General features: G+C 48.1%; 1 protein-coding gene across 2 annotated transcripts in view; it reads right to left on the bottom strand.

Annotated features, from left to right (window-relative positions):
- LOC144510035 (uncharacterized) overlaps nt 1-1,914 on the bottom strand; it is a 78,797-nt gene extending 76,883 nt beyond the window's left edge. Inside the window, exon 1 of one of the 2 annotated variants that reach the window (XM_078239240.1) lies at nt 1,542-1,914. The gene's annotated coding sequence lies outside the window, so the exon portion shown is untranslated. The remainder of the gene's footprint in view (nt 1-1,541) is intronic. The other variant, XM_078239241.1, reaches the window with a different exon arrangement.
- Nucleotides 1,915-9,598: the final 7,684 nt, after the last annotated feature.

Raw genomic sequence — 9,598 nt, forward strand, 5'->3', positions numbered from 1 at the left:
ACCTGTGCTTAACCCTCTCTCCACTCACATTGTCTGTACCTTTAAGAGGATTACCTGTAAAGACTCACATTCCAACCATTTTCTTGTAAATTGAGTCTGTGTCTTTCTCAGCCCTGTTTGTGAACACAACTCCCACTCACCTGATGAAGGAGCAGCGCTCTGAAAACTTGTGGCTTGTGCAACTAAATAAACCCGTTGGACGTTAACCTGGTGTTGTGAGACTTCTTACTGTCCTTTTGGACCCAGCAGCATGTACGATGGGAGTGTCAAATCAGTTTCAGATCTTGGCAACAGATGTAGCTTTCAGTTTAAACAGAAACACTTGCGATCAGAAATTTAAGGGACACAGACTCCAATGAAGACAATATGTTGAGCCGGAAGTAAGATTGTCGAAGAGGTATTTCAGTTAGAAGCCTCACCTTCCTGTTTCAGTAAAGATTGTGCTGTGCAGGGAGTTAATGCGTTCTGCAGCATACAGCAAGCCTGTTAACAGACTTGTACAGACAGTTCACCTATCTCACAGATCATAAGACCACAGCTAAGAGGGACTGTGTTACATATGATGAGAGACAGGGATAGCACGGTGGCACAGTGATCAGCGCTGCTGCCTCACAGCGCCAGGGACCCAGGTTCGATTCCTAGCTTGAGTCACTGTCTGTGTGGAGTTTGCATGTTCTCCCTGTGTCTGCGTGGGTTTCCTCCGGGTGCTCTGGTTTCCTCCCATGGTCTGAAAGATGTGCTGCTGGTTAGGTGGATTGGCCGTGCTAAATTGTCCCTTAGTGTCCAAAGATGTGCGGGTTAGGTGGATTAGCCATGCTAAATTGTCCCTTAGCGTCCAAAGATGTGCAGGTTAGGTGGATTGGCAATGCTAAATAGCCCCTTAGTATCGAAAGATGTGCGGGTTAGGTGGATTGGCCGTGCTAAATTGTTCCTTAGTATCGAAAGATGTGCGGGTTAGGTGGATTGGCCATGCTAAATTGTCCCTTACTGTGCAAAGATGTGCAGGTAGGTGGATTGGCCATGCTAAATTGCCCCTTAGTGTCCAGAGATGTGCAGGTTAGGTGGATTGGCCATGCTAAATTGCCCCTTAGTGTGCAAAGATGTGCAGGTTAGGTGGATTGGCCTTGCTAAATTGCCCCTTCGTGTCCAAAAATGTGTGGGTTAGGTGGATTAGCCACGCTAAATTACCTCTTAATGTATAGATTAGGTGGGATTAGCCGTGTGGACGTTTTGGGTTGCGGGGATGGGGGCTGGGGCAGGATGCTATTCGCAGGGCCGGAACAGACTCGATGAGCCGAATGGCCTCCTTGTGCGCCGTCTTGTGTCAATGAGTGTCACTGAATGGGACACCTTTTTAATTCCTCTGCGTTGAATCCAGGAGTAATTAATTGGACAAGGTTTACTTTTTTATAGAGTTGTCAAGACACTTGTTAAATTGCCCCTATCTGACAGAGGAGAGGCCTTGCTTCTTTTTGTGTGTGTGTGAGTGTCTTTGCCTCAAAGCCACTGACTAGTGCTTGAAGTAAAGTTGGCGAACTTACCCATCAGGCTGTTTTCCCTGTCATCTCATCCCTGTTTGAAGCCAGCCAGAGGTTGGCCTGTGCGCTGCTGTTATTGACGGAGGTCCCAGCCAGTGAGGCTCAGCAATTTGCTCTGGGCCTCACTCCTATTTTTCTGACAAACAGCCCGTGAAATCTTTCAGAAGTCTCTCCCTTCAAGTTGACACATGCTCACTTCCTTCCGCAACCCTTGACAGAGAGAGAGATGACTGAGGTGGGCGGAACCACAGCGGAGACGGAGAACAATTTAACCCCATTTCACCTCATGTCACTCTGCAGAGAGCAGCAGTGGGGAGGGGTTGGGGGGAGATATTCAGAGGGAGCCACACACGGCTGCTGAGCACTTCCATGTTCTGTGCGTTCAACTGCCCCCTGAGGCTTGTCCAGTCTCGAGAATACTCCCCTGTTTTTCAAAGTGGTTGCTCCCAGGACTGACAGCTCCAGAAACTTCCGTTGTCTTGCATGAAAGAGGCAGAAAAGTGGTGTTCCTCCCTCTCATCGTCAGTCCCCCAAACTACAATGAGTAGCAATTTATTTAAATGAGTCTGGATCCACATCCTTGGGCCGTGATTCTTGCTCAGCCGATTAACTCTTCCAAAGCTGTTGTCAAACGCTGTGTAGTTAACTTTCAAAACTTGTAAGAAATAGACCTTTGGCCTCACAGCCTGTCCACAATTCGAATCAACTGGCTGTTACGAGTGAAACGCTTAAAAGCTTATCTGGCACAGTGGTTAGCACTGCTGCCTCACAGCGCGAGGGACCTGGGTACAATTCCCGGCTTGCGGTCACTGTCTGTGCGGAGTCTGCACGTTCTCCCCGTGTCTGCGTGGGTTAACCCCCCAGAGTCCAAAGATGCGCAGGTTAGGTGGATTGGCCATGCTAAATTGCCCCTCAGTATCCAAAGATGTGTGGGTTAGGGGGATTGGCCATGCTAAATTGCCCCCTTGTGTCCAAAGATGTGCAGGTTAGGGGGATTGGCCATGCTAAGTTGCCCCCTTGTGTCCAAAGATGTGCAGGTTAGGGGGATTGGCCATGCTAAATTACCCCCTTGTGTCCAAAGATGTGCAGGTTAGGGGGATTGGCCATGCTAAGTTGCCCCCTTGTGTCCAAAGATGTGCAGGTTAGGTGGATTGGCCGTGCTAAATTACCCCCTTGTGTCCAAAGATGTGTGGGTTAGGGGGATTGGCCATGCTAAATTACCCCCTTGTGTCCAAAAATGTGCAGGTTAGGTGGATTGGCCATGCTAAATTGCCCCCTTGTGTCCAAAGGTGTGCAGGTTAGGGGGATCGGCCATGCTAAATTGCCCCCTTGTGTCCAAAGCTGTGCAGGTTAGGGGGATCGGCCATGCTAAATTGCCCCCTTGTGTCCAAAGATGTGTGGGTTAAGGGGATTGGCCATGCTCAATTGCCCCCTTGTGTCCAAAAATGTGCAGGTTACATGGATTGGCCATGCTAAATTGCGCCTTAATGTCCAAAGATGTGCAGGTTAGGTGGATTGGCCATGCTAAGTTGCCCCTTAGTGTCCAAAGATGTGTGGGTTAGGTGGATTGGCCATGCTAAATTGTGCCTTAGAGTCCAAAGATGTGCAGGTTAGGTAGATTGGCCATGGTAAATTGCCCCCTTGTGTCCAAAGATGTGAAGGTTAGGTGGATTGGCCATGCTAAATTGCCCCCTTGTGTCCAAAGATGTGCAGGTTAGGGGGATTGGCCATGCAAAATTATCCCCTTGTGTCCAAAGAAGTGTGGGTTAGGGGGACTGGCTTTGCTAAATTGCCCCTTAATGTCAGGGACTAGCTGGGGTGAAGGCATGGTGTTATGGGGATAGGGCCTGGGTGGGATTGTGATCAGTGCAGACTCGATGGGCTGAATGGCCTCCTTCGGCACTGTGGAACCCAAAATATTCCCAAAAAATATTTTCAATTAGTGTCACAAGTAGGCTTACATTAACATCGCAATGAAGTCACTGTGAAAATCCCCCAGTCACCACACTCCGGCCCCTGTTCGGTTACACTGAGGGAGAATTTAGCCCCCAACCAGCACGTCTTTCGGACTGTGGGAGGATACCGGAGCACCCGGAGGAAACGTACGCAGACACGGTGGCACAGTGGTTAACACTGCTGCCTTCCAGCGCCAGGGATCTGGGTTCAATTCCGGCCTTGGGTCGCTGTTGAATTTGCAGGTTCTCCCTGTGTCTGCGTGGGTTTCCTCTGGGTGCTCCGGTTTCCTCCCACAGTCCAAAGATGTGTGGGTTGATTGGCCATGCTAGTGTCGTGGGATTAGCAGGGTAAATATGTGGGTTTAGGGGAATAGGGCCTGGGTGGGATTGTGGTCGGTACAGACTTGATGGGCTGAATGGCCTCCTTCTGCACTATAAGGATTCTATGATTCCACGAGACACAGTGGGGAGAACGTGCAGACTCCGCACAGACAGTGACATAACCCGGGAATCGAACTGTGTGCTGTGAGGCAGCAGTGCTAACCAGTGCGGACTGTGGCATCCCACATTCCAAACATTCCTCATGAGATTTTTTTCTTTAATTAGCTTGCTGGAAATCTGGGAACATGAGGCACACCACGTACACAGGCAGGCAATGGCCTCATGGTATTATCGCTGGACTATTAATTCAGGAACTCAGTGAATGCTCTGGGGACCCGGGTTCGAATCCCGCCACGGCAGATGGTAGAATTTGAATTCAATAAAAAATATCTGGAATTATGAATCTACTGATGACCATGAAACCATTGTCGATTGTCAGAAAAACCCATCTGGTTCCCTTTAGGGAAGGAGATCTGCCATCCTTACCCGGTCTGGCCTACATGTGACTCTGAAGCCACAGCAATGTGGTTGACTCTCAACTGTCCTCGGGCAACTAGGGATGGGCAATAAATGCCAGCCAGTTAGAGACACCCGTGTTCCAAGAATGAACAAAAACAAAACAGGGCAGCACAGTGGTTAGCACTGCTGCCTCACAGTGCCAGGGACCCGGGTTCAATTCCCAGCTTGGGTCGCTGTCTGTATGGAGTCTGCACATTCTCTCCGTGTCTGTGTGGGTTTCCTCTGGGTGCTCCAGTTTCCTCCCACCGTCCGAAAGATAGAACATAGAACATAGTACAACACAGAACAGGCCCTTCGGCCCACGATGTTGTGCCGAGCTTTATCTGAAACCCAAATCAAGCTATTTCCTCCCTATCATCCCGAAGTACTCCATGTGGCTATCCAATAGCTTCTTAAATGTTCCTAAAGTTTCTGACTCCACTATCCCTGTAGGCAGTCCATTCCACACCCCAACCACTCTCTGCGTAAAGAACCTACCTCGGACATCCTTCCTATATCTCCCACCATGAACCCTATAGTTATGCCCCCTAGTTATCGCTCCATTCACCCGAGGAAATAGTCTTTGAACATTCAGATGTGCAGGTTAGGTGGATTGGCCATGTTAAATTGCTCCTTCGTGTCCCAAGATGTGTAGGTTAGGGGGATTGGCCAAGGTAAATCGCCCCCTCGAATCCAAAGATGTGCAGGTTAGGTGGATTGGGTTTTCACAGTAACTTCATTGCAGTGTTGATGTAAGCCTTACTTTTGACTAATAAATAAACTTTACTTTACGTTATTTTGGCCATGCTAAATTGCCCCTTAGTGTCCAAAGATGTGCAGGTTAGGTGGATTGGCCATGCTAAATTGTCCCTTAGTGTCCAAAGATGTGCAGGTTAGGTGGATTGGCCATGCTAAATTGCCCTTTAGTGTCAAAAGATGTGTAGATTAGGTGGATTGGCCATGCTAAATTGCTCCTTAGTGTCCAAAGATGTGCAGGTAATGGATTGGCCATGCTAAATTGCCCCTTAGTGTCCAAAGATGTGTGGGTCAGGTGGATTGGCCATGCTAAATTGCCCCTTAGTGTCCAAAGATGTGCAGGTAAGGTGGATTGGCTATGCTAAATTGCCCCTTAGTGTCCAAAGATGTGTAGGTTAGGTGGATTGGCCATGCTAAATTGCCCTTTAGTGTCAAAAGATGTGTAGGTTAGGTGGATTGGCCATGCTAAATTGCCCTTTAGTGTCAAAAGATGTGTAGGTTAGGTGGATTGGCCATGCTAAATTGCCCCTTAGAGTCCAAAGCTGTGCAGGTTAGGTGGATTGGCCATGCTAAATTGTCCCTTAGTGTCCAAAGAAATGTAGTTCATGGGGATTAGTGGGGTAAATATGTGCGGTTACGAGGATAGAATCTGGGTGGGATGCTCTGTTGGAGAGTCGGTGCAGACTCAGTGGGCCGAATGGCCTCCTTCTGCACTGCAGGATTTTGTGATTCTATGATTCTGTGACTCTTTATTTGCAACTCATTAAGCTAACCCCACGTTACCTTCGTCTCTGTGGACTGAGGGGCAGAAAGAAACACAAGGCTGGAACACTTAATTACTGCGAGGTGTTTATTGGAGGTGTGCACTCCTTCACAATCAGGTCTCAGAATGCCCAATGGGTTCCACACTGGGCGGAGTCAATAGCCCTGGGGTCAACTGACCTGTACTCTTAAAGGGCCAGTCCACTTTTCATCATCTATTGGCAAGTCTATGTCAGCTGTCTAAATCCCGCACCACTCTTTACTTCCAATTTCTTAGAACCCTCCAAGGGTGTGGTCACCAGTCCAAATGTCTCCCTCTTTCAACCCAATGTTCTTCCTTCACAGAGATGAAAGTGAGCAGGTGTGGGATAGAGGGAAAGTTGGCCGATTGGATAGGTAACTGGCTGTCTGATCGAAGACAGAGGGTGGTGATGGATGGAAAATGTTCAGACTGGAGGCAGGTTGCTAGCGGAGTGCCACAGGGATCAGTTCTTGGTCCTCTGCTCTTTGTGATTTTTATTAATGACTTAGAGGAGGGGGCTGAAGGGTGGATCAGTAAATTTGCTGATGACACCAAGATTGGTGGAGTAGTGGATGAGGTGGAGGGCTGTTGTAGGCTGCAAAGAGACATAGATAGGATGCAAAGCTGGGCTGAAAAATGGCAAATGGAGTTTAACCCTGATAAATGTGAGGTGATTCATTTTGGTAGGACTCATTTAAATGTGGATTATAGGGTCAAAGGTAGGGTTCTGAAGACTGTGGAGGAACAGAGAGATCTTGGGGTCCATATCCACAGATCTCTAAAGGTTGCCACTCAAGTGGATAGAGCTGTGAAGAAGGCCTATAGTGTGTTAGCTTTTATTAACAGGGGGTTGGAGTTTAAGAGCTGTGGGGTTATGCTGCAACTGTACAGGACCTTGGTGAGACCACATTTGGAATATTGTGTGCAGTTCTGGTCACCTCACTATAAGAAGGATGTGGAAGCGCTGGAAAGAGTGCAGAGGAGATTTACCAGGATACTGCCTGGTTTGGAGGGTAGGTCTTATGAGGAAAGGTTGAGGGAGCTAGGGCTGTTCTCTCTGGAGCGGAGGAGGCTGAGGGGAGACTTAATAGAGGTTTATAAAATGATGAAGGGGATAGATAGAGTGAACGTTCAAAGACTATTTCCTCGGGTGGATGGAGCTATTACAAGGGGGCATAACTATAGGGTTCATGGTGGGAGATATAGGAAGGATATCAGAGGTAGGTTCTTTACGCAGTGAGTGGTTGGGGTGTGGAATGGACTGCCTGCAGTGATAGTGGAGTCAGACACTTTAGGAACATTTAACCGGTTATTGGATAGGCACATGGAGCACACCAGGATGATATGGAGTGGGATAGCTTGATCTTGGTTTCAGATAAAGCTCGGCACAACATCGTGGGCCGAAGGGCCTGTTCGGTGCTGTACTGTTCTGTGTTCTAGAGACCTTTGGACGTTTTGTTAAATTAAAGGCATGATGCAAATGAAATCTGATTGTTTTCAGCAGTTATCAGCAGAGGGATCTGGGTATCCGAGGGCATGAATTACAGAAGGTTAATATGCCGGTACAGCTAATAGAATGTTATCGTTTACTGTGCCAGGGGCAGTACCAGGCAGTGCATTCCAGATTCCCACCACCCTCTGAGTGATTTTTTTCTCAAATCCCCTCTGAATCTCCTGCCCTCACCCCAAAACTCTGTCCCTTTGTGCTTGGTCCCTTAACCTAGGAAAACAGCTGCTCCCTGCTCACCCTGTCCAAACCCCTCATCATCTTATACACCTCAATCATGTCCCCCTTCAGCCATCTGTGTTCCATTAAAAATAATGGGGGAGGTGATGGCCGAGTGGTATTATCGTTAGACTATTAATCCAGAAACTCAGCTAATGTTCTGGGGACCCGGGTTCGAATCCCGCCACGGCAGATGGTGGAACTTGAATTCAATCTGGAACTCAGAATCTACAGATGACCGTGAAACCATTGTCGATTGTTGGAAAAACCCATCTGGTTCACTAATGTCCTTTAGGGAAGGAAATCTGCCGTCCTTACCCGGTCTGGCCTACATGTGACTCCAGAGCCACAGCAATGTGGTTGACTCTTAAAGCACACCCTCTGAAATTTTTTAAATATTCATTCATGGGCATCGCTGGCTGGCGAGCATTTATTGGGCTGTACGGTGGCACAGTGGTCAGCACTGCTGCCTCACAGCTCCAGAGACCCGGGTTCGATTCCAGCCTTGGGTCGCTGTCTGTGTGGAGTTTGCACATTCTCCCCCGTGTCTGCGTGGGTTTCCTCCGGGTGCTCTGGTTTCCTCCCACAGTCCAAAGATGGGCGGGTTTGGTGCATTGGCCATGCTAAATTGACCCTTAGTGTTCCGGGATGTGTAGGTTAGAGGGATTAGTGGGGTAAATATGTGGGGTTGGAGGGATAGGGCCTGGGTGGGACGTTGTTAGTGCAGACTCGATGGGCTGAATGGCCTCCTTCTGCACTGTCGGGATTCTATGATCTATGATTCTATGATTGTCCATCCCTAGTTGCCCTTGGAGGGTCCAGTGAGCCAATCAGTTGTCTGCACCACTTTCTCAAGGGCAACTAAGGATGGGCAATAAATGCTGGCAGGCCCGTGATGCCCATGTCCCATGAATGACTAAAAAAAGCACAAGCGCTAAACTTGGGATGCCAATTCTAAGTTATCACTATAAATAGTCTCCCAGCTGTGACAATCTCACACCTATTCACTTTCCCATGAAGGGCAGTGTCAAATCAGGATACAAAAGAGTGTGCCTTGGGCCTGGGCATATTCTAAACGTTCAGAGAGCATTTAACCCTCCAGAAACGTTTTTAACTGGATGTAGAGAAGATGACAGAAGCCAGAGGGTGGTTGTAGAGAGTTGTTTTTCAAACTGGAGGCCTGTGACCAGCGGTGTGCCTGAGGGATCAGTGCTGGATCCACTGTTATTTGTCATTTATATCAATGATTTGGATGAGAATATCGGAGGCATGGTTAGTAAGTTTGCAGATGACATCAAGATTGGTGGCTTGGTGGACAGTGAAGAAGGTTATCTAGGAGTTGCAACGGGATTTTGAGCAATTGGGCCAGTGGGCTGACGAATGGCAGAAGGAGTTTAATTTAAATAAACGCAAGGTGATGCATTTTGGTCGATCGAACCATGGCAGGACTTACTCAGTTAATGGTAGGGCGTTGGGGAGAGTTACAGAACAAAGAGATCTAGGGGTACAGGTTCATAGCTCCTTGAAAGTGGAGTCACAGGTGGACAAAGTGGTGAAGAAGGCATTCGGCATGCTTGGTTTCATTGGTCAGAACATTGAATACAGGAGTTGGGACGTCTTGTCGAAGTTGTACAAGACATTGCTAAGGCCACACTTGGAATACTGTGTACAGTTCTGGTCACCTTATTATAGAAAGGATATTATTAAACTAGAAAGAATGCAGAAAAGACTTACTAGGATGCTACCAGAACTTGATGGATTGAGTTATAAGGAGAGGCTGTATAGACTGGGACTGTTTTCCCTGGAGCGTAGGAGGCTTAGGGGTGATCTTATAAAGATCTATAAAATAATGAGGGGCACAGATCACTAAATCGTCAATATCTTTTCCCAAAGGTGGGGGGGTCTAAAACTAGAGGGCATAGGTTTAAGGTGAGAGGGGAGAGATACAAAAGGGTCCAGA

This window comes from Mustelus asterias, chromosome 22 (assembly GCF_964213995.1).
Source record: "Mustelus asterias chromosome 22, sMusAst1.hap1.1, whole genome shotgun sequence".
Taxonomy (NCBI): domain Eukaryota; kingdom Metazoa; phylum Chordata; class Chondrichthyes; order Carcharhiniformes; family Triakidae; genus Mustelus; species Mustelus asterias.